Source organism: Oncorhynchus masou, chromosome 22 (assembly GCF_036934945.1).
Source record: "Oncorhynchus masou masou isolate Uvic2021 chromosome 22, UVic_Omas_1.1, whole genome shotgun sequence".
NCBI classification, from domain to species: Eukaryota; Metazoa; Chordata; class Actinopteri; order Salmoniformes; family Salmonidae; genus Oncorhynchus; species Oncorhynchus masou.
Window position 1 is genome coordinate 26,134,760 of NC_088233.1, and position 22,587 is coordinate 26,157,346.

The 22,587-nt window shown below is 45.8% G+C and overlaps 1 protein-coding gene across 2 annotated transcripts in view; it reads right to left on the reverse strand.

Annotated features, from left to right (window-relative positions):
• LOC135509241 (excitatory amino acid transporter 2-like) overlaps positions 1-22,587 on the reverse strand; it is a 69,155-nt gene that overhangs the window by 34,392 nt on the left and 12,176 nt on the right. The gene's annotated exons all lie outside the window — the stretch shown is intronic.

The window sequence follows — 22,587 nt, forward strand, 5'->3', positions numbered from 1 at the left end:
TCCAACAGTGCAGTAATATCTAACAATAAACAACAATACACACACATCTAAAAAGTAAAAGAATGGAATTAAGAAATATATAAATATTAGGACGAGCAATGTCGGTCCAGAGTATAAATAAATATATATGATGGGATGTATAGAAATTATGGACAGTATATGGATATTTCAGGTATAGTGTCACACCCTGACCATAGTTTGCTTTGTATGTTTCTATGTTTTGTTTGGTCAGGGTGTGATCTGAGTGGGCATTCTATGTTACATGTCTAGTTTGTCTATTTCTATGTTTGGCCTGATATGGTTCTCAATCAGAGGCAGGTGTTAGTCATTGTCTCTGATTGGGAACCATATTTAGGTAGCCTGTTGGGTTTTGTGGGTGATTGTTCCTGTCTCTGTGTTTGCACCAGATAGGGATGGTTTGTTTTTTTTTGTTTTTTTTTTTGCACATTTCTTGGTTTTGTTAGTCTATTCATGTATAGTTTCTTTATTAAAGAACCATGAATAATAACCACGCTGCGTATTGGTCCGCCTCTCCTTCAACAGAAGAATCCCATGACATATAGGTAATATGTCTGTAGAATACATAGGATAGAATAGTACATGTACAGCAATAGTTAAATATAGGCCTTGACTAGAGTAGGGTATATACATAAGAAATTTGTAAAACAACATGAAAACATTATTAAAGTGACCAGTGTTCCATTTCTATGTACATAGCCAGCAGCCTTTAAGGTGCAGGTTTGAGTAACCAGGTGGTCGCTGGCTAGTGACAGAGACTATAGTTCAGGGTAGGATACTGGGCAGAGGCTGGCTAGTTTTGACTAGTTAACAGTCTGATGGCCTTGAGTTTCCCATCTTCTAATGTTATATAATAGTTTATCCATCAGATTGATATAAAGATAGAAACCATGTTTCCATATGTGACAGACAGTATCTACTGTCAAGGAAACTTTAGGCCATATGGAACATTAGGAGGGCAATATCAAACACAGATATATTACTGCATTCAGACTGAAAGTCAACTTCACAGACTAAGGAAAAAAGCTCTAGAGTCATGCTGATTTGTCCCCTGTCTCACAGCAGCATGGGATTACACAACCTATAGAGCAGTACCACATCATTCTAGATCTAATGAAGAAATGTGTTGGAAAGTTATTTCCTCTCCCAGACAAATGGCCATCAGCCCAACAAAAGCCAGGGGAATGCAATCACTGTCAGTAGAGGTTGTGGCATGAGAAATCACTCATCCCAAATACCTTAACATGTCATACTCTTTCAAAGAGCTCTAGCTCAGAGAGGAAAGAGACCATTTTGGGGATGAGGTAGGAGGGGGAGAGGACGATACAGGCATACGGGAGTCACACCACCAAGCCAAAGGAGAGGCCTGCGAGGAGGAGAGCGGAGGGAGGCAGCCATCCCTGCTTTTGGCTGGGACCATGTGAAGCACTCCGCTTCCCCTCTTCTCCCCCCGAGGGGCTTTTGTCTCTCACGCAAACAGTGGTGTTGGCCCCAACTCGCCCAGCCAAGCACTGGGTCCAAGCTGGCAGGGGCGAGGGAGGGGAGGAAGGGGGGTATGGAGGGTTGGAGGGGGGCAGCCTGCATGTCCAGAAAGCCAGTCCCATTGAGGGCCGCTGATGTCATGCCTATGCCCACCGTGGGAGAGCAAAGAAGAGGAGCGGAGAGGGGAGTGAGGTGCCCCTTTCTCGCCACCCCTTGGCCTCCCCCTCCCTCCACAGTTCTATTTTTCCGGAATGAATGAATCTTTCAGAAGCAGCAGGCCATTGTGTACTATAATCGACAGCGATTATTCCAATTTTATGCTGCGTTCCCGGGGCGAGGAGGTTCCCCAAGCTCCGGCTTTGAGAGAGACGTAGCGATGCAGCCAGCACCCAGAGGAGTTGTCCTAGCAACGCACCACGCACCACAGAGAAGTGGAAGAGAGACTAGAGAGGAAGCTCTTTGGCTGCTGCTGCACACAAACACACACACACACACACTTGATAGATTAACAGAGGCAGTAGGCACCTTGGATTCTCATTTCAACTAAAGAAAGTAAAACCTCAAGGCGCAGTGAGTAATAGAGACATCAGATATATCCAGAGACTATGGCAGCAGCCTTTTAAACAGCTTTAAACACACAGCTTAACAAGCCTCTTCCCACACCACCTCTATCACACACCAAAGAACTATCCCAATTCAAAACAGCACAATACATCGTACAACAGTACTCCACACCGTACAATGCAGTGAAATGTCTGTATAGCACGCAAGGCAAGGCTCGTGTGAATCTAACTCCATGGTGAGTTTTTGCTTTAGACTACTTCTTTAGACTTTCCAGTGTGCTGCTGGTTATATTGCATGTGGTGCCAGAGAGGGCCAGGGAGGGCCAGGGAGATGTAAATGGAACTGCAGTTTCCCAGTGGGTTCCAAGGAGTCCGATGACTGTTCTCATGACTGGAGCATCACAATGTAGCTGTGAGGTAGAGATAATTGGAGCTGGGCCATGTAGGCCCCAGATATCTGTTCACCCCTCGGGGGCCTCCCTGCCTACCAGCCTCTTAGCCACTTGTCATGTAGAGGGAATGGGAGATGGGATCACACACTGGCCTGGATGACTGTAAAAGAACGCTCTTAAATGTACCTCTTAGCAAACACTTGAGGTTGTACCATGCCTAGGAATAGGGAGATACAGCCTAAAAAGTGGGGGAAAGGTGTTACAGAGTCTTGATGACCTATTCCATGAAGTGGATAGGGCGAATAGATTCTCTAACATGTAAATGGTCGGTCAAGCATAGACTGCCTCTTGGTTACGGTTGAGGAAACAACTAAATTATTGTCTCAAAACCGCTCAGAGAGATTCTGATAATGATGTGGAAAAGGGAACATCTGATATTACAGTTTAAAATTGTACCTCTGAGTGTCGGCGAATCCTCATACACTCAAATGTCAAATGATATCTAGCTAGTTGATCAAAGTTTTCATAATAACATATTCTTATGAACAATGCCTTTCTTCTCTACCCTCACTCAAGCAATTGTGCCAAACAAAACTACTGACTGTATTGAGATAGAGCAAGTAGAGATGCTATGAGATGCTTGTGCCATCTGTTTTGTCACCAAAGCCCCATATACTACCAACCACTGCGACCTGTACTCTCTCGTTGGCTGGCCCTCGCTTCATACTCGTCGCCAAACCCACTGGCTCCAGGTCATCTACAAGTCTTTGCTAGGTAAAGCCCTGCCTTATCTCAGCTCACTGGTCACCATAGCAGCACCCACCCGTAGCACGCGCTCCAGCGGGTATATTTCACTGGTCACCCCCAAAGCCAATTCCTCCTTTGGCCGCCTTTCCTTCCAGTTCTCTGCTGCCAATGACTGGAACAAACTGCAAAAATCACTGAAGCTGGAGACTCATATCTCCCCCACTAGCTTTAAGCACCAGCTGTCAGAGCAGCACACAGATCACTGCACCTGTACATAGCCCATCTGTAAATAGCCCATCCAACTACCTCATCCCCATTCTGTATGTATTTATTTATCTTGCTCCTTTGCACCCCAGTATCTCTACTTGCACATTCATCTTCTGCACATCTACCATTCCAGTGTTTAATTGCTATATTGTAATTACTTCACCCCTATGGGCTATTTATTGCCTGACCTCCCTTATCTTTCTTCATTTGCATACACAGTATATATACTTTTTCTACTGTATTATTGACTGTATGTTTGTTTATTCCATGTATAAGTCTGTGTTGTTGTATGTGTCAAACTACTTTGCTTTATCTTGGCCAGATCACAGTTTTAAATGAGAACTTGTTCTCAACTAGCCTACCTGGTTAAATAAAGTTGAAATGAAAAAATAAAATATGTAATAATTATTTGGCATCCCTGTACAAAATTAAATAAAATTGCATGACAGAGTAAATTTGCAACTAATGTGTTTGTGAAATGTCCATGCTTATGTAAAGAAGCAGACATAATGGTTTCTAGTAGCCAACCAGAGCAAATTGAACTCTGGATTCCTGAACATTTCACCCTGTTTGTGGCCTCCGGCTCCTTCATATTATCAGAGCTAGAGCAAGATCACACACACACAGCAGATTAGCCAGCAGGTGGCTGTGATTATGAAATCTCCTCAGAGCTCATCTTCTAAACACCTCTCGACGGGCAGTCCCAGACCCAGGGGAGAACCACTGACTTGCCGCTTTGCTAACAAGTTTGATGGCCTATGAAAATCCTCTGAGATAATTGCCACATACGGGATCACTTCAAGCCAATCAATGCCACAATCAAAGCCACAAGTCTTGCAGCTACTGTATGCAACAGAGCCTTCAAAGCCTCAAAGGGAAAGTTGCCCACTAATGAAATACAGGTCAGAAATGTGTGTGTGCGTGTGTGTGTGTTTGACACTAGCAACTTATCTAGGGTTACTGCTGGTCAAGATGTTCCACTGCACTGGACAAAGAGGACAGTCAACATCAGCAATACCAAGGCCATGCACAGACACACACATTCTCTTTCTCTCTCTCTCTCTGTCACACACACATACATTTTCTCTCTGTAGTTCACATGACGGACTGCATATCATCCCCATTGTGAACCCTGTCAAATTGTCCTGGATGTACACATATGAGATGTCTTCAACATTGACTTATTGCAAAAATCACTGAAGCTGGAGACTTATATCTCCCTCTCTAACTTTAATCATCAGCTGTCAGAGCAGTTTACCAATCCCTGTACCTGTACACAGCCAATCTGTAAATAGCACACCCAACTACCTTATCCCCATTTTGTTATTTATATTCTTGCTCTTTTGCACCCCAGTATAGTTACTTGCACATCATCAACTGCACATCTATCACTTTAGTGTTAATGCTAAATTATTTTGCCTCTATGGCCTATTCATTGCCTTACCTCCCTAATCTTCTATTTGTGCACACACAGTACACACACACACACAGTTTCTATTGTGTTATTGACTGTACGTATGTTTATGTGTAACTCTGTGTTGTTGTTTTTGTCGCACTGCTTTGCTTTATCTTGGCCAGGTCTCAGTTGTAAATGAGAACTTGTTTAATAAAGGTGAAATAAAAATGTCAAAAAATAAAACATTTAAGTCAACATCTCATAACTGACAGGTTGACAGCCTTAGTACAACATTAGGTCCTGTGACGTGGCCTGTGACGTGGCCTGTGACGTGGCCTGTGACGTGTGAAAAGGCTAAGTCCTGTCAAAAAGCTTTGCCATGGCCCTGTTCCAAAACTCTCATTTATAAACACACAGTAATTCCATTAGGATGTAGTTTAGTGCTAAATACAGTGACATGCAGAGGCAACTTACACACACTTGTCTATGTGAGAGCAAATCCTGCCCTGATTCTTCTGATGAAAACAGGATACTGAGGCCTGTCCAAGTGGAACACAATACAGTGTGACACAATTCTTTCTCTATTACGTTCTCAGTTAAACAATCAATCATCAAATTCTCCTTTCTCGCTGACATCAGATGGGTGGGTTAAAGTTCTCTCTCTAGGAATAAGGTGAGATACTGTAACTCATTGTGCTGTTTCACATCAGACCCTCTCTCTCTGTTTTATGCTACAAAAACCTTTCAATTCAGTGCGATGATTCAGGGTCACACAGAATGTTTATTGGTGGTCTTAAACAAATCTACTTTGCAGCAAAAGTATACACCTCACACACATGGTTATGGGCTTTAAAAAAGAAGACACCTTTACCATGTCAGATATGGAGTTGACATTTATTACATTTTCAGTTTGCATCCCAATACTACACTCTATATACATCACAGAAAACTGAAATATAATGAAACCGTTTGACATAGACACACCAGATGTTGAAGTTGTAAAAAATGTGAATAATATTCCACCCATGAGGGAAATTTGGTAATTTGACTGCAGGAAAAATAACCAAGGGAAGCATATTCAGCATCCTGGTAACAAGGCATGATTGAACCATACGTACCTCTCTGTGTGTGTCCCAGCACAGCGCGGAGGTTAGGCCTTTGTTTGGACCACCTCTTTGTACCCATAATGAGAAACTCCTGGGAATCCTGAGGCCCCCTGCTGTTACTTAACTCTATGTCTGTGTGTGAGGGATGGTCAGAAAGACAGAGGCAGAGCTGGCTGAGATAAAGACAAAGAGAGTGAGTAAGGGTGAGTTAGAGTGAGTGAGTTACAATTCCCTCGCATCCTCCCTCCTCTTTCCTCGCCTCCTTCTCAAAAACTATTGGATGAGAAGCCAGAGGTCCGTCCACTCTGACCTTTTCCTCCAATGGATTTTGAGAGGGAAGCGAGGAGAGAGGAGTATGCAATTGAGATTCTCCCAGTGAGTGAGTGAGTGAGTGAGTGAGTGAGTGAGTGAGTGAGTGAGTGAGTGAGTGAGTGAGTGAGTGAAAGAAAGAGAGAGAGAGGATGACTGAATGAATCTCTCTTTTTTTCTCCTGTTTCCCTTTTACAATGCTCTCCCTCGAACTGCAATTCTCTCTCTATCCACCTCCTTTTCTTTCTCCTATATTCTTCTCTCCTCTTTATTTCTCTCTCTCCGTTTCCCATAGATCCCAATTAACAATAAACTCTCTCCATTTCCATCTCTCACGCTTCTCTCCCAGTCTTTTATGGTCTGATGCTGCTGTCAGCTTGTGGTTTTGTTAGCTCTCACAAAGACACCAGGAGGATTTAGTGTCTGGGCTGTCCACCTACTGTACCTCCATCCCTCTCAATCTCTACCCCAATCTCCCTCCACCTCTTCACTTCCCTACACCTCTCTCCCTCCCCCCAAACCACCTGTCCACCTCCCTCCACTTCTCTTCAAGCATTTCACTACACTCGCATTAAATCAAATCAAATCTTATTTGTCACATACATATGGTTAGCAGATGTTAATGTGAGTGTAGCGTAATGCTTGTGCGTCTAGTTCCAATGAGTAATCTAACCTAACAATTTCACAACAACTATTTTATGCACACAAGTGTAAAGGGATGAAGAATATGTACATGAAGATATATGAATGAGTGATGGTACAGTGCGGCATAGGCAAGATGCAGTAGAGGGTATCGAGTACAGTATATACATATGAGATGAGTAATGTAGGGTATGTAAACATTATATGAAGTGGCATTGTTAAAGTGGCTAGTGATACATTTTTTACATAAATTTTTCCATTATTAAAGTGGCTGGAGTTGAGTCAGTATTTTGGCAGCAGCCACTCAATGTTAGTGGTGGCTGTTTAACAGTCTAATGGCCTTGAGATCGAAGCTGTTTTTCAGTCTCTCGGTCCCTGCTTTGATGCACCTGTACTGACCTCTCCTTTGTTTTGTTGACGTTGAGTGTGAGGTTATTTTCCTGACACCACACTCCGAGGGCCCTCACCTCCTCCCTGCAGGCCGTCTCGTCGTTGTTGGTAATCAATCAAGCCTACCACTGTAGTGTCGTCTGCAAACTTGATAATTGAGTTGGAGGCGTGCATGTCCACTCAGTCGTAGGTGAACAGGGAGCATTAACATCTGCTAACCATGTGTATGCGACAAATCATATTTGATTTGATTTGATCTCTCCCCAAATCTCCCAACACCTCTTCACCTCCTCTCTCCATCTCTCCCCCAATCTCCCTCCACCTCCCTCCAAATGTATTCTCTCCTCTCTCACCCCAGGTAATCTGTAATCTAGGAGATTTCCCTTATCGCACCTCCCTTTTCCCCCTCCTCTCCTCTCACTCATTCCCTCCACTTAATCAGAGAAGAGCTTTGTTTCTACGCTAGAGCGCCTCTCCTCCCCTTTTCTTACCTCTCTCTCTTTCCTCTCATCTCTCTCCTGTTCCCCATCCCTGCATTCACACATGCTGGGTATGAGACAGTGCTGCTATCATTAACGCCAACACATCTGTTTAACACAGCTGGCTGTATGGCAGAGAGAAGAAGAGTGCAGCTTTTGATGGCTTCAGTCCAATCCCTATAGGACCTCATTAAATCAGGCAGGCAGATAGGCGGGAAGGCCCCCCCCCACCCCCACTCCCTACACCCGCTACACTGCACAGATCAGCTGGAATGAGAGGGAGAGAGGGAGGGGGCGAAGGAGGTAGCGAACGAGAGAGTGAAGGAGGGATGTAGAGATAGACGGCTTGAGGAGAAGAGAGGTTAGGAGACAGAGATATAGAGGGGAAGGAGAAATTAGGGAAGGGAGGGGAATGGGAGTGGATGGTTCAAGTGTACCGGTAGAGAGGCCAGATTAAAGCAATCAATTAAAGTGGAGAATGAGTATTTATGTGTATGTTTATTTGAATCTGAGGGATCCAGCATGGAATTACATCTGTTGGTTACAGAAGAGGCTGACATCTGTGTTAGTAGGCTCACCCTGTGAAATTTGATTATTGCGCTTATGTCACGACTTCTGCCGAAGTCGTTGCCTCTCCTTGTTCGGGCGGTGCTCGGCGTTCGACGTCACCGGTCTTCTAGCCATCATTGATCCTTTTTTCATTTTCCATTGATTTTGTCTTGTCTTCCCACACACCTGTTTTCAATCCCATTCATTACCTGTTGTGTATTTAACCCTCTGTTTCCCCTCATGTCTTTGTCAGAGATTGTTTTGTTGTCAGTATAGTGTGATTGTTGCATAGGTGCGCGTCGGGTCCTCGTACCCATGTTTGGTTTGTTTGTTCATTTATTGTTATGGAGCATACTCGTGGAACTTTATTAAAAGACTCCATTTTACACTCAGTTTGACTCTCCTGCGCCTGACTTCCCTGCCACCTATTACACCTATGCATGGCAGAATCTCTGACCAATATATATGAAGTCAGCAGGAGAGGACACTATGCCGATGGACCTGGAGGAACGCGTTCAGGAACAAGCGAGGGAGCTTGACTGTATCAGCTCCGTCATGGAGCACATTGTCCAGAAAATGGATCACTGGGAGAGACAGGGAGTTTCTCCAGCACCACCACCACCACAACCGGAATCTCCAGTGAACATTTTTTCCTCTCCGGAATCGAGGATCCATTTATCCCTACCCACGGGATACAACGGAGATACTGCCTGCTGCCAGGGTTTCCTCCTCAAACTGAACTTATATCTAGCCACGGCCTCCCTAGTACCATCTAACCGTGAGAAGAGTTACGCCCTCGTCTCATGCCTCACCGGGAAAGCCCTGGAATGGGCCAGCGCTGTGTGTAGAAGGGAGGATGCGGCGTTGGACCATTTTGAGGAGTTCACCCGCCAATTCCGGATAGTATTCGATCACCCACCTGAAGGCAAAGCAGCGGGAGAGCTCCTCTATCATCTGAGGCAGGAGACGAGGAGTGCCCAGGATTTCGCTTTGGAGTTTAGGACCTTGGCTGCCGGCGCTGGATGGAGCGACAGGGCCCTGATCGACCATTACCGTTGTAGTCTACGCGAGGACGTCCGTCGGGAGCTGGCCTGTAGAGACACCACCCTCACCTTTGACCAGCTGGTGGACATGTCCATCAAGCTGGACAACATGCTGGCTACTCGTGGACGTCTAGATCGGGGTCTGGTTGTTCCATCCTCCCGCACCCTCTCTCCCAAACCTATGGAATTGGGAGGGTTGGTGCGCAGGGAGACCGGAGGGGGTTCCCGCTCGAGCACCATTCATGGTCGCAGAGGGCACACTGCTGATCGGTGCCGGGTTGGTTCCTCTGGGAATAGAGAGGGCAGGCAGGGAATTCTGGCGTCACCCCAGGTGAGTAGGCAACATTCTCATCCAGAGCCCTCTGATGCACTAATGTTTGTCTCTGTCTCTTTTCCTGATTTTTCACTGCATTCCCAGTATAAGGCACTAGTAGATTCAGGTGCGGCTGGGAATTTCATTAATAAAAGTCTAGCTCATAGTTTAGGGATCCCTATTGTTCCTGTGGATATGCATTTCCCTATTCATGCCTTAGATAGTCGACCATTAGGGTCAGGGTTTATCAGTGAGGTAACCGCACCTTTGTGTATGATAACGCAGGAGGGTCACAAGGAGAAGATTAGTCTTTTCCTTATTGATTCTCCTGCATATTCTGTGGTGCTAGGCCTACCCTGGTTAGTTTGTCATAACCCCACTGTTTCTTGGCCACAGAGGGCTCTCACGGGGTGGTTGCGAGGAATGCTCAGGTAGGTGTTTAGGGGTTTCCGTTGGTGCTACTACGGTGGGAAGTCCAGACCAGGTCTCCACCGTGCGCATTCCCCCCGAATATGCCGATTTGGCTCTCGCCTTCTGTGAAAAGAAGGCGACTCAATTACCACCCCATCGACGGGGGGATTGTGCGATAGATCTCCTGGTAGACGCTGCATATCCTAAGAGTCACGTGTATACCCGGTCGCAAGCGGAGACGGAGGCTATGGAGACATATGTCTCTGAATCCTTGCATCAGGGGTTCATTCAGCCATCCATTTCACCTGTCTCTTCGAGTTTCTTTTTTGTGAAAAAAAAGGATGGCGGTTTACGCCCGTGCATTGATTATCGAGGTCTTAATAAAATCACAGTGAAATATAATTACCCGCTACCTCTGATCAATACGGTTATTGAGTTAATGCACGGGGCACGTTTTTTCACAAAATTGGATCTCAGGAGTGCGTACAATCTGGTGCGTATTAAGAGGGGTGATGAGTGGAAGACGGCATTTAGCACTACCTCAGGTCATTATGAGTACCTGGTCATGCCATATGGGTTGATGAATGCTCCATCAGTCTTCCAATCATTTGTAGATGAGATCTTCAGGGACCTGCACGGGCAGGGTGTAGTGGTGTATATCAATGATATTCTGATATACTCTGCTACACGCGCGAGCATGTGTCCCTGGTGCGCAGGGTGCTTGGTCGCCTGTTGGAGCATGATCTATATGTCAAGGCTGAGAAATGCTTGTTTTTCCAACAATCCATCTCCTTCCTAGGGCATCGGATTTCCACTTCAGGAGTGGAGATGGAGAGCGACCGCATTACAGCCGTGCGTAATTGGCCGACTCCAACCACGGTAAAGGAGTTGCAGCGTTTTTGGGGGTTTTCCAATTACTACCGGAGGTTTATCCGGAGTTTTGGTCAGGTGGCAGCTCCCATTACCTCACTGCTAAAGGGGGGCCCGTTGTGCTTGCAGTGGTCGGCTGAGGCGAACAAGGCTTTTGAGCACCTGAAGACTCTGTTTACCTCTGTGCCTGTGCTGGCTCTTCCGTATCCCTCTTTGCCATTCATAGTAGAGGTGGACGCATCTGAAGCTGGGATAGGAGCAGTGCTCTCTCAGCGTTCGGGTACGCCACTGAAGCTTCGCCCCTGTGCTTTCTTTTCGAAGAAGCTCAGCCCGGCGGAGCGAAACTATGATGTGGGGAACCGAGAGCTGTTAGCTGTCGTAGAAGCCTTGAAGGTGTGGAGGCATTGGCTTGAGGGGGCTAAACACCCTTTTCTCATCTGGACTGACCACCGCAATCTGGAGTACATCGGCAGGTGAAGAGATTGAATACTCGCCAGGCAAGGTGGGCCATGTTTTTCACTCGTTTTGTGTTTACTCTTTCTTACAGACCAGGCTCCCAGAACGTTAAGGCAGACGCATTGTCTCGGCTGTATGACACAGAGGAGCGGTCCATGGATCCCACTCCCATACTCCCAGCTTCGTGTCTGGTGGCGCCTGTAGTGTGGGAGCTGGACGCGGACATTGAGCGGGCGTCACGTGCAGAGCCTTCTCCCCCTGAGTGTCCAGCTGGTCGTCTGTACGTCCCGTCTGCTGTCCGCGACCGATTGATATATTGGGCTCACACGTCACCCTCCTCTGGTCATCCTGGGATAGGTCGGACGATGCGCTGTCTTGAAGGAAGGTACTGGTGGCCCACTTTAGCTAAGGACGTGAGGATTTATGTTTCTTCCTGTTCGGTGTGCGCCCAGTGCAAGGCTCCTAGACACCTGCCCAGAGGTAAGCTACAACCTCTACCCGTTCCTCAACGGCCATGGTCGCACCTGTCGGTGGATTTTTTGACTGATCTTCCACCTTCACAGGGTTACACCACGATCCTGGTCGTCCCTACGGCCTTACAAACTGCAGAGGCCCTGTTTACACACGTTTTCCGGCACTATGGGGTGCCTGAGGATATAGTGTCTGATCGGGGTCCCCAGTTCACATCAAGGGTCTGGAAGGCGTTCATGGAGCGTCTGGTGATCTCGGTTAGTCTTACCTCAGGTTTTCACCCCGAGAGTAATGGGCGGTTGGAGAGAGTTAACCAGGATGTGGGTAGGTTTCTGCGGTCTTATTGCCAGGATCGGCCGGGGGAGTGGGCGAAGTTCGTGCCCTGGGCAGAGATGGCTCAGAACTCGCTACGTCACTCCTCCACTAACCTTACCCTAATACACATTGAAAGGGAGTATCAGCCGGTTCTGGCTCCTTGGCATCAGAGCCAGACCGAGGCCCCTGCGGTGGACAATTGGTTTCGGCACGCTGAGGAAACCTGGGAGGCAGCCCACGTCCACCTTCAGCGTGCCATAATGCGCCAGAAAATTGGCGCAGACCGTCGCCGCAGTGAGGCCCCAGTGTTCACACCAGGGGACAGGGTCTGGCTCTCGACCCGAAACCTGCCCCTTCGCCTGCTCTGCCGGAAGCTGGGTCCGCGGTTTGTGGGGCCATTTAAAGTCCTGAGGAGAGTGAACGAGGTATGTTATAGGTTACAACTACCCACTCATTACCGTATTAACCCCTCGTTCCATGTGTCTTTCCTCAGGCCGATGGTGGCTGGCCCGCTCCAGGAGGCTGAAGTGCGTGATGTTCCTCCGCCTCCTCTAGACATCGAGGGGGTTCCGGCGTACTCTGTTCGATCCATTTTGGATTCGAGACGTCGGGCGAGGGGCCTTCAGTACCTCGTGGACTGGGAGGGGTACGGGCCGGAGGAGAGATGCTGGGTTCCAGTGGAGGACGTGTTAGATCCTTCCATGTTATCAGAATTCCACCGCCTCCATCCGGATCGCCCTGCACCTCGCCCTCCGGGTCGTCCCCGAGGCCGGTGTCGACGCGCAGCTGGAGCCGCGCGTCAGGGGGGGGGTACTGTCACGACTTCTGCCGAAGTCGTTGCCTCTCCTTGTTCGGGCGGTGCTCGGCGTTCGACGTCACCGGTCTTCTAGCCATCATTGATCCTTTTTTCATTTTCCATTGGTTTTGTCTTGTCTTCCCACACACCTGTTTTCAATCCCATTCATTACCTGTTGTGTATTTAACCCTCTGTTTCCCCTCAGTTTGACTCTCCTGCGCCTGACTTCCCTGCCACCTATTACACCTATGCATGACAGCTTACAAAACAATTTCTGTTTCATACATCACTAGGCTCACCTGCCACACTCTCAAATGTGCACAACTTATGTGGACACACACACACACACAATCATACTGTCAGCGGCATACATATTTCCATAAATGTCCTTCTGTCGGGTCCTGGGCATACAAGGAGGGGTGAAGGGATTGCAATCTCTAATTAAACACTACAGACCCAGCTCAGCTCTTCTCAACCCACAGACTCACTCTCCTCTCCCTTTGTTCTCTTCACAGTTATACATATTATACATTTTGTATTGTAGATATGTAGTGGTGAAATAATGTTATATGATGTACTGTTTTATCCTTTGTTTTATGTCTAATATAAGTGCCTTAATATGTTTGGATCCCAGGAAGATTAGCAGCTAATGGGGATCCCTAATACATACAAATACAATCACACTACCTCAGAGTCAAGCGAGACACAGCATTTCTCCACACTGACATACAGTATATACACAGACAAGTGCAGGCACACAAATAGACATGCACATTGCATCATATGCTGGTAGCACTATGCTATATCTTAGCATACATACTGTAATAGCCAGTACATCCAACTCCTTCTGAAACCACTCATATACAGTCTTCACAATGCCCCAGAGATTTTCACATATTATACACATTGTGTCTATTCAAACCTTTTACGGGATGTGCTTCATTAGTGCAGACAGTTTCTGCCATCTACCAGCTGCTCTTTATCTACAGATTCCTCCAGACACGACTTATATCATACTACTACCATTACATTACTCTAGAGATACATACCTACAGAAGCACCATATGTCATCTACCGACAGAAATGTAATACTACTAAATAGCAAGTACCACAGTAGTTGTACAACACTATGTGGAAACTGAGCATGCAGTACTGTGAACTACTTGTGTAAACTCTATGGTGCCAACCAGGCTAATAGATGCTGGCAGTAAGGGTATCAAGTATTCATTCATCGTTTTGTCTCAAAGTGTGACACTGTGTCTGTGGTGGATAATACTGTTGAACCAGGATGCAGATCAATGCCTGCTAGCACTGTGGGGAGAGAGGGATGGAGGGGAGGGCTGGTATCAGGGAGGCAGAAAAGTGTGACACTGTGTCTGTGAACCAGGATGCAGATCAATGCCTGCTAGCACTGTGGGGAGAGAGGGATGGAGGGGAGGGCTGAACACTGTGTCTGTGGTGGAGGATGCAGGATGCAATGCCTGCTAGCACTGTGGGGAGAGAGGGATGGAGGGGAGGGTGTGACACTGTGTATCAGGGAGGCTAGAAAAGTGGAGGGGAGGGCTGACACTGTGTCTGTGGTGGATAATACTGTTGAACCAGGATGCAGATCAATGCCTGCTAGCACTGTGGGGAGAGAGGGATGGAGGGGAGGGCTGGTATCAGGGAGGCAGAAAAGTGTGACACTGTGTCTGTGGTGGATAATACTGTTGAACCAGGATGCAGATCAATGCCTGCTAGCACTGTGGGGAGAGAGGGATGGAGGGGAGGGCTGGTATCAGGGAGGAAGAAAAGTGTGACTGTCAGTGGAGTAGCAAGACTCAGCTCCTGAGACTTCTCTCCTCTCTTTCTTCCTCTCATTCTCTAATCTCTACACATAGGCTATCTCTCCATTTATCTTTTCTGCTTCTATGTCTATTTGATAAGTACCAGATATGCTGCTGACCATTGTCTTGCTTGTGCTGATATGTCTGAACAAATAAGAAATCAATTTTTTCTTAGCAAAGATCAGGTTGGCCAAAAATCTGGACCACTCAACTGGTTTCTGAGCAAAACAGTTGAGAGCATACTAATAAAGCTATTGAATTTAGGGGAAAAGTCTAGCTGGACGAGACCCAAATGTTTTCCTAATGACTAGCCTAACACTGCGACATTCAATTAACAATTAAAAAAAAACTTGTGGGATATATGTAACATATGAAATGAGAAATTGCAACTTTGTCTAGCCTTTTGTAGTAGTGCATAGGCCAGGGCCTACGGGGTAAGCTCGGTTTGCTTGGCGTTTGCAAGCCTGCGCCAACATGCATATCAAACTTTTTGTTGTGATGGAGACTGGGAGCCTTTTGCTGCCTGCTGCACCTTGTGAAATGCCCTGAGATGGCTGGCACCCAGGTCATCAGTTTTTGCAACATGTTTTTTCAAACTATCCAAATATTTCTTCAGCAGTATTGGAATGCTTTTGAGAGAAAGAGAGAGAGAGAAAGAGAAATAGAGAGAAGGGGCTTGGGGTGGGGAGCTTCTTCCCACCTGCTTATGTCAACTACAACCAGTGTGAGTCAATTGTAATTACTTACATTTAAGCTACATGTATTTTTCCCCTGTCAAGTGTCTGATACTCGAGTATGTAATCTCTACACCCAGGGAATCCTCTCAGAGAGTGTTAAACCCTCAATCTGAGAGTTAAGGCACACAACAGAAATTCCGCCAAAAAACATCAGCCTAAAGTAATCCCATTTTACAACAGAACTGTGTGTGATTACCTGCGCTGTTCCATGTTCTGTCAAATACAGCTTTCTATGGAAATGTCCAGCTGTTCTCCAACAACACAGTGTATAATTGATTTCTAACTTAACATATATGCAATCTGAGTCAAGCACTTTAGCTTCCACTATGTCGCATTGCAACAATGCGGTTGAAGGTTCTGTTGCGGGACGACTGTCTTACTTAGAAGTTTTCCAAACTCTGGGTCTTTTTCAGTCCGGTTTTGACTAGGTGGTAGAAGTGATGACAGGAAGTTACTTTTCCATAGCAGGTATATATAATATATGCAGCAGGTTAGGAGAATTAGATGAAGGTTAGGAAAAGGGTTAGGGTTAGTGTTAGGGTTATCTAAAATGCCATCCTAACCTGCTATGAAAAGTCACTGCCGGTCGTAGCTGTACTCCATCTAGTCACAACCCTTCAGTCTGGACAAAATTCATAGAAGGACAGGAAGTTACCAAACGACAGAAGAAGATGAAAATATGTGGATAGCTAGTAACTTGTAAACAATTACTCATTCCTAAAAGTGAATACAATTCTACTAGTATGTTAAATAATACAGATTGGCTGTTAAGCCAATTATACTTTATCACTGTTTCCTCCTGTTTTAGTTCATTGAGATGTTATTGACACATGTTTTTGATTATAATTATTAGGTGGAGGTTGCTAGCGCTAGTATAGACTAGCCTTCAGCTAACAAGCAAAAAGTAACTAAATTAAACCTATTTTATTATTAACTGAAACAATATTTGTCTCCTGTACTGAATCAAAAGGTCATATTTTGCAATCTCCCCCCAAAAAATGAGATCTCTGACAAGAGACTAGACTATCTTCCATTTTGTCTTGCTTTGTAAAACCCTATGCACGCCGTCCAGTGGCAACCCTACGCACGCCGTCCAGTGGCAACCCTATGCACGCCGTGGCAACCCTAGTGTGGCAACCCTATGCACGCCGTCCAGTGGCAACCCTATGCACGCCGTGGCAACCCTAGTGGCAACCCTATGCACGCCGTCCAGTGGCAACCCTATGTGGCAACCCTATGCACGCCGCCCAGTGGCAACCCTATGCACGCCGCACAGTGGCAACCCTATGCACGCCGCACAGTGGCAACCCTATGCGCCGCAACCCTAGTGTGGCAACCCTATGCACGCCGTCCAGTGGCAACCCTATGCACGCCGCCCAGTGGCAACCCTATGCACGCCGCCCAGTGGCAACCCTATGCACGCCGCACAGTGGCAACCCTATGCACGCCGTCCAGTGGCAACCCTATGCACGCCGCACAGTGGCAACCCTATGCACGCTGTCAGTGGCAGTGGCAACCCTATGCACGCCGCCAGTGGCAACCCTATGCACGCCGCACAGTGGCAACCCTAGCACGCCGCACAGTGGCAACCCTATGCACGCCGCCCAGTGGCAACCCTATGCACGCCGTCCAGTGGCAACCCTATGCACGCCGCACAGTGGCAACCCTATGCACGCCGCACAGTGGCAACCCTATGCACGCCGCACAGTGGCAACCCTATGCACGCCGTCCAGTGGCAACCCTATGCACGCCGCCAGTGGCAACCCTATGTGGCAACCCTATGCACGCCACAGTGGCAACCCTATGCACGCCGCAGTGGCAACCCTATGCACGCCGCCCAGTGGCAACCCTATGCACGCGCCCAGTGGCAACCCTATGCACGCCGCACAGTGGCAACCCTATGCACGCCGCCGTGGCAACCCTATGTGGCAACCCTATGCACGCCGCACAGTGGCAGTGGCAACCCTATGCACGCCACAGTGGCAACCCTATGCACGCCGCCCAGTGCAACCCTATGCACGCCGCACAGTGGCAACCCTATGCACGCCGCACAGTGGCAACCCTATGCCGCCGTCAGTGGCAACCCTATGCACGCCGTGGCAACCCTAGTGGCAACCCTATGCACGCCGTCCAGTGGCAACCCTATGCACGCCGTCCAGTGGCAACCCTATGCACGCCGCCCAGTGGCAACCCTATGCACGCCGTCCAGTGGCAACCCTATGCACGCCGTCCAGTGGCAACCCTATGCACGCCGTCCAGTGGCAACCCTATGCACCCTATGCACGCCGCACAGTGGCCAGTGGCAACCCTATGCAGTGGCAACCGCACACGCCGTCCAGTGGCAACCCTATGCACGCCGCACAGTGGCAGTGGCACCCTATACGCCGTCCAGTGGCAAATGCATGTGGCAACCCTATGCCACACTAAGCACCTTGGTCCACTCATTTCAACGAATGTGACAGCATTTCAAATACAGATTCAACCACAAAGACCAGGGATGTTTTCCAACACCTCGTAAAGAAGGGCACCTATAGGTAGATGGATAAAAATAAAGAAATAAGACATTGAATATCCCTTTGAGCATGGTGAAGTTAATAATTACACTTTGGATGGTGTATCAATACACCCACTCACTACAAAGATAGAGGCTGTCTTTCCTAACTCAGTTACCAGAGAGGAAGGAATAGTGATTTCAATTTTGACTTTAAAACAGTTACAGAGTTTAAGGGCTGTGATGGGAGAAAACTGAGGATGAATCTAAAACATTGTAATTACTCCACAATAATAACCTAATTGACAGAGTGAAAAGAAGGAAGCCTATACAGAATACAAATATTCCGAAAGCATGCATCCTATTTGCAACAAGGCACTAAAGTAATATTGCAAAACATTTAGCTTAGCAATTTTTTGTCCTGATTAGAAAGTGTTATTTTTGGGGCAAATCCAATACAACACATTATTTAGTACCACTCTCCATATTTTCAAGAATAGTGGTGACTACATCATGTTATGGGTATGCTTATAATCGTTAAGGACTGTGGAGTTTTTTAGGTTATGGAAATGGAATAGAGCTAAGCGCTGGCAAAATCCTAGAGGAAAACCTGGTCCAGTCTGCTTTCCACCAGACACTGAGAAACTAATTCACCTTTCAGCAGGACAATAACCTAAAACACAAGGCCAGATCTACCCTGGAGTTGCTTACCAAGAAGACAGTGAATGGCCGAGTTGGCAAGACCTGAAAATGGTTGTCTAGCAATGATCAACAACCAATTTGACAGAGCATGACATAAAAATAAAAATAAAAATAAGAATCAGCAAATATTGCACAATCCAGGTGTGGAAAGTTCTAAAATACCCAGAATGTCTCACAGCTCGAATTGCTGCCAAAGGTGCTTCTACAGAGTATTGACCCAGGTGTGCGGATACTTATGTAAATGAGATTTATTTTCAATACATTTGCTAAAATTTCCAAAAACTTGTTTTCACTATGTCATTATGGAATATTGTGTGTAGATGGGTGAGAAAAAAAACATATTTAATACATTTTGAATTCAGGCTGTAACACAACACAATGTAGAATAAGTCAAGGGGTAAATATTCTTTCTGAAGGCACGGTATATGGTTGCAAGCACACTCCATACATTTACTTAAAAGGATTGATAAGGTATCAATCAATACAATAACATGGATAGCATACATTTTTACAGCTGTCATGTCAACTCCCGGAGTTTATAACAGCCTTCATTGTAAACTGTATGAAAACCTTTACATCTGCACATTAAAGGTGATTATGAGAAAACAATTCACACCCCATAAGTGGGCCATCTACACTCAAACCATCCAACCATAAGAAGGCCAAGAGCAGGAATCATCAACTACAGTAGATTCAGCCGCGGGGCGATTTTTTTCTTGAACGCATGGTCGGGGGGCTGGAACATAATTACAAATCATTTGTAGACTGCAAATTAAATGCAAGAAGCCCAAACAAATATAATATTTGACTATTTCAAACCTTGCTTACATTTTTGTATTTTATTTAACTAGTCAAGTCAGTTAAGAACAAATTCTTATTTACAATGACGGCCTACCCCAGCCAAACCCTAACCCAGATGACACTGGGCCAATTGTGCACCGCCCTATGGGACTCCCAATCACTGTCGATTGTGATACAGCCTGGAATAGAACCAGGGTCTGTAGTGACACCGCTAGCACTGAGATGCAGTGCTTAGACCGCTGCACCACTTAGGAGTCCACATGTATCTCTCTATTATGCTGGGAGTATTTGGGAACAGATTTCCAAAATTAAAATCACTTGGACCTGATTTCCTAGTGTTTTTACAATCTTGTATGTCCAACAATGAAGAACATCTCAGAAAACCTGGGGGGCCAAATAAAACCACTGCCAGTTGGGGTATCCTGGCCGAGAGCCGTGCATCCCTCTCATCAAAGACTGTTAGCTATTGTATTAGCATGAGAAAAAAGTCCTCAACCACTGTGGAACAGATACACAGGAAAATGCACATCACAGAAGGCTAACACTTGGAGGGTCCCTGAGGGCCACACACATCTCAACATGAAGTTGAGTTCAGGACTGTTGCGGTTACCATATTACCGCCAAACGGGCAGTCACTGTATTCTCCTGTTATGCCCTCTGGACATGCTTTGGTAGTACACAACTTGCTAACAACCATCAGGTCCTAATGACTTGGTACTCAGGGCTCTATTGTCTCTCTAACCACTCTGACATCAATGCAAATGCATTCAAAAATCACATCAAACACATATCATCAAAACAGTATATGGCTTTTAAAACTCCCATCACTGTGATGATCAGTTTGAAGAAAGAAGTTCAACAGCAAGTTGAAACTGAGTGTAAAACACGGTCGTTGTGGATTTTGTTTCAAAGGCTAACACAACGAAATGGACAGCACTTTCTAAGGTGATGATTAATTCAAAACACTCATGTGAATATTAAAGCTTATGCCTATGCATAGGCTAATATGAGCCCAAGCCCGAAGAAAACCCTGAATTAAAACTATATTTGTACTGTTATACAATATGTAGCCTACTGCATATTATGCATGCCAGAAAAAACATAAAATAAAACTGATTGAAGATGTCTTTGGTAGCCTCTACTCCAAAATTAAACGAATTGGAGTAATCATCTTTGAGTGTGGACTGTAATATTATGCATACTGGATGGACTGGTTACCTTTTTCTACGCTTGAAATGTTCTATCCATGAGTCAGAGAGAGAACGTATAGGTCTAGGCGATGCTGATGGTTCATTGATTGTGCAGGGCTACATAGTTAACCCAACGTTATATTGTATTTGTATTTGATTTTGAAAAGCCTGCTAATAGGACATTTATTTATATAATTAATAGGCTGACATATTACCTTTAGAGGCAGAATATCTCACCACCGTGCATTTCCATCGCCTCCTCTCTCTTCTTTATTCCTTTCTCAAGTAGGCTGTCAACAGTTTAGTGAAATATATTTAGTTTGTGAAAACATGTTACTACATCAATGTTCCTGAACATTGAACCTGCAGGAATAGGGTTAGAGAGCCCATGGCAGATAGAGTTTGGGTGGAATATCACCTTGGACGCAGAGAGAGCATGCTGCTAAAACATTGGTTGATGCGGGGAGTGAAATAAGTGTTGTTATATGTACTTCTCAGCTGCTCATATTAAGCACATGCTCTGCTATAAAACTGAAGTAGTCTAACCAGCATAATTGAAAAATGGACCTTCGGGAAAGCGTGCGTCCTCCATTCGCTATTCGAGTGCATTCCCCTGCACCTATTCCTTCCCATTTGATAATGAGCCATTCTAAATCTAAACTAATTTGATATATTAGTAAAGACAAGTTTAAATTAAGAATAGTCTGATGGGTGAAAATATGATCACTTGATGAGAGAACAGCTGTGCAGCCTAAGGCAAGCAACAGAACCTTTTTTTTGCGACTTTCTCAAATCATCATTAAGTCGCACCATGCAGCCCATATATGTGTTGATTTCTAAGACATTCAAAAGTTTGTATCTTTCAAAACTAAAGTTGCCAAATAACTCAAAATCTAGCATATACTGTAGGACCTTTTAAGTGACCTTTTAAGTTTTAAGTGATCACTTTTACGCTCAACATAGCCACTTCATATGCACACTCGCTCCGGAATGGTAAAAATATCCTTTCTCTTTTATTCAGCTAAGATTAATTACATTATTTTTTTACTATAAAGCATATCTTGTCAGCTAAAGGAAAAAGCCTACAGCCTAAGGCATGGAGCATAGCCAGATACAGTAGCATACAGTAGGCCAACTCATATTCTGTTCTTCTGAAATACATTTTCTTCATATGATGTTTCCAATAATGTATATATTGTGATGGAGTAATTTTAAAATTATTTATTAGACTTATTGAAATGTAGATGTTCCAAAGGCCTGTATCAGTGGCTTCTATGCAGCTTGTATGATGGAGGGCTGGAGATGCAAAATGTGTTTATGTTAACTAACGTTCAATTACCGTGAGACCGGCTTTTGCATGACAATAGCGGGCTGACAAAATGTCATGACCACAACAGCCCTAGTTGACTTGCAGTTCAACTACGGAGACAACTCATTCAGTTGCTTCCTTTGCCTCTCCCTACTCTGATACTATACAATACCCACGGCAGCACACGATACACTTATCAATTCCAAATGTTTCTAACAAAAATTACAGGTGGAGTGGGCAAGGTTTAGACAGAGACGGCAGTGATGTAACAGGGCCTACTGTAGGTGGACAGATGGATAGATACATTAATGCAGGTCCTAATTAACCAGTGCATGGTGTGGTGAGCCAAGAAGCCTGGAACAAAACCCCCTCTGTGTTGGTCAGCGATTGAGGAGAGGCGCTCTTGGAACACGCCAGCCCTGCTGGCATAATGGACCACTTTAGAGGCCTCCAAGTTAGTTCACAGGCCCCAGGGCTGGGAAACCGCTATATTGCAGGGTTCACAAGAGGTTTTTA